The sequence below is a fragment of the Cupressus sempervirens genome, chromosome 6 (genome assembly GCF_028749045.1).
Source record: "Cupressus sempervirens isolate cs-2001-9-10 chromosome 6, ASM2874904v1, whole genome shotgun sequence".
Classification (NCBI taxonomy): Eukaryota; Viridiplantae; Streptophyta; class Pinopsida; order Cupressales; family Cupressaceae; genus Cupressus; species Cupressus sempervirens.
Window position 1 is genome coordinate 466,547,345 of NC_143123.1, and position 7,270 is coordinate 466,554,614.

Consider the following 7,270-nt stretch of genomic DNA (forward strand, 5'->3'; position numbering starts at 1 on the left):
AAACTTAACTGCATATTTCTTCATGGCCTTAGAAATTTGTGCCTTGCTAAGTTTAGGCATGACTTAAGAAAGTGAAGTCTCCCTTATTTGTCTTTCCAAGTTCAAACAATAGTGCCATTTTTGCTCAACTCTCTCATATAGGCTCTTAGGTATTGAGTTGAAAATTTCTAGTGGGGCTTTCTTAAAATTTTCCATCATAGCCTATATAGCATCCTTCAATTAATTTTTCTACTTTACCAAGACTATTAAAATCCAGATGAGTAAATCTTATCAAATCTACATTATTCTTGACATTTTCACATAAATTTTATGTCTGGTAGAGGATTGTGACTCACCACTTCGAATTGCCTATTTTCATCTGACTCTATTTTCTTGTCATTAGATTTTTCTTGTGCAATATACTTTCTTCTTGGTCTTCTCTACATTTCACCTCCATGCTCTACTAGTTTTTTCTTTTCTTTTTCCTTTTGTGTATTGACTAGTGCACTAGCCCTTATAGTAGGTGATGTAGATTTAAGATGACTTGGCTTGTCTACCTTCTTTTCTTTTATCACTAGTTGGGCCTTGGCCTTCCTCTTCTTTTGGTCTATGGGAGTAGGTGCTTTGTCATCTTCTTCTCCCTCAATACCTTTAGTCTCCTCCTCTAGCTAGTCTTCTCCCATTCCTTGAGTAAGTGCAAGTGGTTCTTATGCTTGGGTGTCTTCTTCCTCTTCATCCTCTTCTTCTTCATCTTCTTCATGCTTATCACCTTCTCCAAGTTTAGCTTTTAATTTCTTCACCAATTTCTCTTTCTTCTTGATAACAGAGGTAATCTTTAGTTTCGTAGTATTTTGGATTTGGCCATTTCATAGTTTCCAAATGTAGTAGCATTCTTATCAACTTCTTCTGCTAGTAAAGCTATAATAGTTGTAGAGGCCTCATGTACATTGATTTTATATCCAAGTGGCCTCAGCCATCTCAACCTTGGTGTTGTTTCTTGAAGAAATGTATAGTTAGCATCTACTATAAAGAAAACATCATCATAATGTTTCTACAGTAAGGATACTGGTATTCTCAATCTTTTCTTCATTGATTGCTTGAAATCTTCAAAATAGTTGGTCATAACTAATTCAAAGTTCTCTCCCAATTGTTCAATGAACTCACCAATATATACTACCACTAACCTATTGGATTTCCATGCAACTATTCCAAATGTAGGAAAAGTGTTTTGTATATAAAAGAAAATGCATATCAAAATAGAACCAAACTTGCATTGTTCACTCTTTGTCTTCCTTATTGCTCCTAAGTTTATAGCCAATTGTTGTAGATGTAACTCTACCAAATCATATGTGTGATCTTTTTTGACAATTTTATAACCAACATCTACTACAATGCATGGTATACTATTCAATAAAAAAAAAGTGAAATAACCCTTATTGCAAAGTCTATCAAAGGATCAATGATGGTATCAATAGTCATTCCTCTCTTATTCCATATAGCTCCAATCTTTTTCTCAATAACTTCTTTTGAGCCAATTCTTAGGGTCTTAGGAAAATCTAGGGTTGGATAACCTATTACCCTATGGATTATCCTTTTGGTTATCTTGATGGGTCCATTATCTAAGCAAAGTGAGCTATCATGAATTTTTCTCAACACTATCCTAATCTATTCTATTTTGAACACATTTAAGAAATATAGGGCTCATGCTAACCCTTTCCTTTCTACAATTTTGTACTCTTCTCTTAGTACACCATTCTCACAAAGTTTTTCATATGCTTTCCTAATCTCCATATCACCTATACTTCCAATTTTACAGTTATAGAATTTCCTAACATCTTGCACCATTAAAACATTCAGGGGTATCATGGATAATGCACTAGAGGCATCTTGTTTGTAAGCGATGTCTTGTATGGCTTTTAATATTGGTTGCTTGACCTTGTTACTAACTAATTGAACATTTAAAAATTCCTTTCCCTCTACATTCTTTGAACACGATGCCATTTTTTGAAACTAAGGTTTATGAAAATATAAATAGTATAACTCAACACTTGATAAATAGCTTGTAAGATCTAATGAAATGATGTATAATTGCTGTTCAAATCTTCTACAACTACTTTGGATAAATTTTTTTGATTTCCTTCTACTCTCCTTGCTCTTTCTTGATTTTGAAATGATGAAAATGAGTCAAAAATTGATCAAATACCCTTTGAAACCCTATAATTGATGTTGAGTGCTTACATAGTTGTAAGCTCAACATAAACTAATTTCAAGCTCACTTGGCATCCATTATCATTCCATTTGTTCAACAACCATTACAAGCTCAACATCAACTATCCTATCTGTTAGCTCGACATCTTCTAGCATTCCTCTCCACAGTCATAGGAAAAATTTCATGCTTAGTAGTAACATGAAAATCTTAGAGGTTTTCTTGGATTCCAAATAACATTTTGCATCTTTATTCATGCTTATATAGTCCCTTTTAGTGCTAAGTCCTTTTGGAACTGATGTATGATATAACCTATAAATATTAGTCCCACATACCTCTTGATTGCTTAGTTTGATGAGCTATGATCACCTAACCCATTGGGTGAAGTGATCCCTTCTTTGTTTAATATGTTGCAACCATCCTTTTTCTTCCATGTATTTTTCATTTCATATTTGACATTTTCAAAATCTACCTTGCCTTTGCCTTTATAAAATTCACAACTTGGTGCCTTTGACCTTGTTGAATAGTAGCAACTGATCTTATCAATCTTCAAATAGCTAAAACATGTGGTTTGACTCAACCACTTTTTGTAGTCACCTTTGAAGTGTGTCCTAATGTAATTTTCAGTAACATGTCCATATTCTTGACAATAATGATAGCTATATCTTGTATTGTAATTCCAGTTATAAAAAGTTGCCATTGTTCCTTACCTTTGTTTACCTATTTGATGACCACATAGATTTGGATCTGTATTCAAAAGCTCTATGTCCATAATTCTGACAGTTATAACAATATCCTTCAAATCTTTATGTGTGCATGGTCTTGGTTCTATATTCATTTTCTTGATGTCCTTGTTTGTTGCATTTATGGCAGTGAACCATGCTCTTATGCTTGACATTTTGATTTACAATCTTGCTCCTAAACACATAAGTAGCATGTCCTTTATTACCACAATTATGAAAATTAGGTTTGGAGTTCTTACCTTTATTTTTCCTTTATTCAACACTTTTGGATGATTCTCCTTCTTCAGTGCTTGTGTATCCTAGTCTAGATGTATCATTATTGGATCTAGGAGATCTCAATAATTTCTCAGAGTATTTGATGGATTCATTTGGTTTGTTGAAACTTTTAGAAAATTCCTTTTCCCTTCTTAGGTTTCTTTTCAATTGCTTATTTTGCAACTTCAATTTTGTTATCTCAATGTCCTTAACAGTCAGCTCATAATTGGCATTCATCATTTGACTCAAAGTATCCAATTGCATGTTGGAAATTTTAGTTAGCTCTATTGATTTATCTTCCAATCTATTTGTCAAAACTCTTTTCTCATCTTTAATCATGGCTTTGTCTTCCATAGCTTTCTTTTTCTATTTAGTCTCCTCACATAGTAGTATGGCTTGTGATTCTTGCTCTAACTTGAGATTTTTTATTTCCTCATCTTGGGCTCTATTCTTTTCCATCAGATCTACAATTGCTACATCAAATTCATTGGATTCTCCATTCTCAAATAGCTTAGAAGTGTTTATCTCTCTGTATTGTGTGTCATTCTCCTCAATAGCAATTTCCTTTCTTCTCTTCAAAGATTTCTTTAGTTCTTCTCTTGCTTCATCTAGTTGATGTAGAATGAGTCTTTCTCAACTTGTAAACTTCCAATTTCAAGATCTTTCCTCAAAGATGCAAAACTTATCTTTCAAAGAACTTGTCTTTGATACCAATTGTTGGAATTTGCAATAGGAAAGATAAACTTCTGGGGGGTGGGTGAATCAATAGTTTAAACTTCTACCCATAAAAACTTTCACTACACATTCATCTCATATATTCATTCACTAAGTAAACTAAAATACCATGTAAAGCATGTACATCTAAAACATGTAAACAAATAAACACATATGACACTAGATATGATTATGAAAAAACCCTCCAATGAGAAGGTAAAACTGGGGTGGGATGAAACCCACAAATCTTCACTACTACAACAATAAAGTGTATCTAATGAAGGTTACAATGTTTGATCATGAGACATAATCTACCCTATGAAAGGTCTACCCTATTAAAAGTTTACAAAGACTGTTAGGTCTCTCTCTGCTAAAGGATTTCAATGCCCTATTAGAAATGTGCATTGTTAAAGGACATTAACTCACAATTAAGTAAGCACCCTACTAAAGAATTTTAATATAGTTTGTTAGAATACTCTGTTAAGAGATTTAATTGATTCACCTACTAGAATGATTCAGCAATGATCTTACGATTAGCACTTGCTTGCCTTATGACAGATCACCTCTAAACTGTTGTATTCTTGATCCTTCTTGATTAGATGTCTCTTTGCTATATACTTTCCTTTCCTCTATTCTCCTCTAACTAATTCTGCAATTTGATTTCAGATCATAATGCCTTAACCACCATGAATTCTCTATTTACACATGAAAACTTCTCTCCTTGCAACATAGATAGTTTAATGTTTGTCCTCCTTAAGAAAACTTTGGTGACTTAGGGTTAGGTATGAATCAATGATTGTGATTCATCCATTTTTTTACTTAAACCTTCCCTTTTTCTAATTGGTTGCATGCAATGCTTTGGGAATTCAAATTAAGATTCATCCTTATCTCCAAATATTGTAATTCAATCTTTAAGTTGGCTCAAAAATGGTTTACATAGTTGTTTGTTCCATTACAAACAACTATGAAAAAACTATTTTATTCAACATCTAATGCTCAACATACACTATTCTTTATATTTTGGCTTTACATCTGTATCACTTGGCATCCACTACTTGCTTGGCACCTAAATCACTTGATGTACATTTTCTATTTGTCACTTGAGTGACTTGACACATGAGTGGCTCAACACTCACTATGGACTCAACATGCTCTATTATATACATGTTGTGCTTAGCATGTACTACTTATTCAACATGAACTAAGTAAATGACTAAAGTATATAGACACTCACTTGTCAAAACCAATCTAAGGCTAACATTTAGAATCTATTCATCAATAATTTTAACATAAGAAAAATGATCATCCTTACTCCTAACAAAATCAATACCTTATATAAGTGCATAAAACTTCTAGTGACTATTTTAGACAAAGCAATGAACATTTCAACTTACGATAAATATTTCTTATCCTTCACAAAATAATTTGTATGTTTTCATATAAAAATATTCTTCTTAAGACCCTCATACAAGAAATTAGTCTTAAGATCCATTTTTTTAATCTTGACTCCCCAGTTGAAGTTATATACAATAATAATTTGATGTAAGAAAATTACTAGAAAGAGAAAAGATTTCACCAAAATCAACTCTAGCTCTACAAGAATAATTGTTAACCTCCAATTTGACTTTATACCACTCTACATACCCATCTACACCAGTAATATTTTTTACAACTTGTAATCAATTGGATTTCATCCTATAACTAAAGTTCCAAGATTCTAGGTGTCACATTTATCTAATACTAACATCTCATCTTGCATGGATTGCATCCAAGGCTTAGTACTATTAAGGGAAGTCCTTCCTACAAGATCTATATTTATCAAAAGTCCATAAAAAAATTATAATTGTAATCTAATGGATTATGCATATCAACTTGATTCCATTTCCTCATAGATCATGTCAAGGTGGCATATAGGGGGTCCAAAAGTTCTTTTATAACCTTATCCTTCTTATATTTCTCATTTGAACCATCTTCTTCTTATCCATCCTCTAATCCATAATATTATTCTTTAAAATTTGTGCCTTCCTAAATTTTATTCTTGTTGTCAAAATGATTTATTTTCATTTTTCTCTTTCCTTTGGTTGTATATGGTCTTTAAAAATTATCTAAAGTCCCTAAAATTAAAGTCTCTAGTATTAATCTCATGACTAGATATATTGTCAATTAGTCTCAAAACACATAATCATAGTGAAAGACAGTAATAACTATTAATCTCATATTGGTTTTGAAAAGTCAATGTCTATACACTTAAGTCATTTTACTTAGCTCATGTCGAAGAAGTAACATATATCAAGGACAACATATAAGCAAAGTATTCTGAGTAAATAGTGAGTGTCGAGTCACTCATGTGTTGAGCAGGCAGTATGTTCCTAGTGATTCAGAAGCCAAGAAGGCAACACATGCTAATTCATTTAGATACCAAGTGACAAAATTGAAGTCATAGTTAGTGCCAAGCACCACAGACTTTTGGTGTCGAGTAAAATGATTTTGTTATAGTTGTTTGTATTGGAACAAACTACAATGTAAACCATTTTTTGGCTGACTTAAGGATTGAATTATGATATTTTGGTCATAAGGATGATCTTAAGTAGGAATCCCTATGTATTACATGCATCTAATTAGGTAAAAGGAAGGTTTAAATGGTAATATGGATGAATCACAGCCATTGATTCATACCTAATCCTAAGTCACCTAGGTCTTCTTAAGGAGGATAAACCCTAAAATTCTTATGTATGGAAACATAATGAATGAATGATAGAGGAGAGTTTTAAATGTGCAAACCAAGATATTCAAGGTGACCAAGGTATTATGATCTAAATTGAATTGTAGAATCAGTTAAAGGGGAATAGAAGTAGGAAATAGTGAATAAAAAAGAGACATCTAATCAAGAAGGATCAAGTACACAACAATATAGAGGTGATCTATCATCAAGCATCAGAGTGCTAATTATAGGATCATTGATGAGACATTCTAATAGGTGAATCAGTTAAAGTTCTTTATAGAGTAGTCCTAATAGGCTATATTGAAATCCTCTAACAAGGTGCTTACTTAATTGTGAGTTGAAGTCCTTTAACTAGGCACACTTCTAATAGGGTTTTGAAATCCTTTAATAGGGTAAGACCTATCAGTCTTTGTAAGCTTTTAATAGGGAAGACCTTTCACAAGATAGATCATGTTTCATGATCAAACATTACAAGCTTCATTGGATACACTTCATTAATATAGTAGTGAACATTTGTGCGTGTCATCCCCACCCTAGTTTTACCTTCTCATTGGAGGGTTTCTAGGTAATCATTTCTTGTATTATATATGTGTGAATGCTTACTTGTTCACATACTTTAGTTGTATATGCTTTACATGATATTTCAGTTTA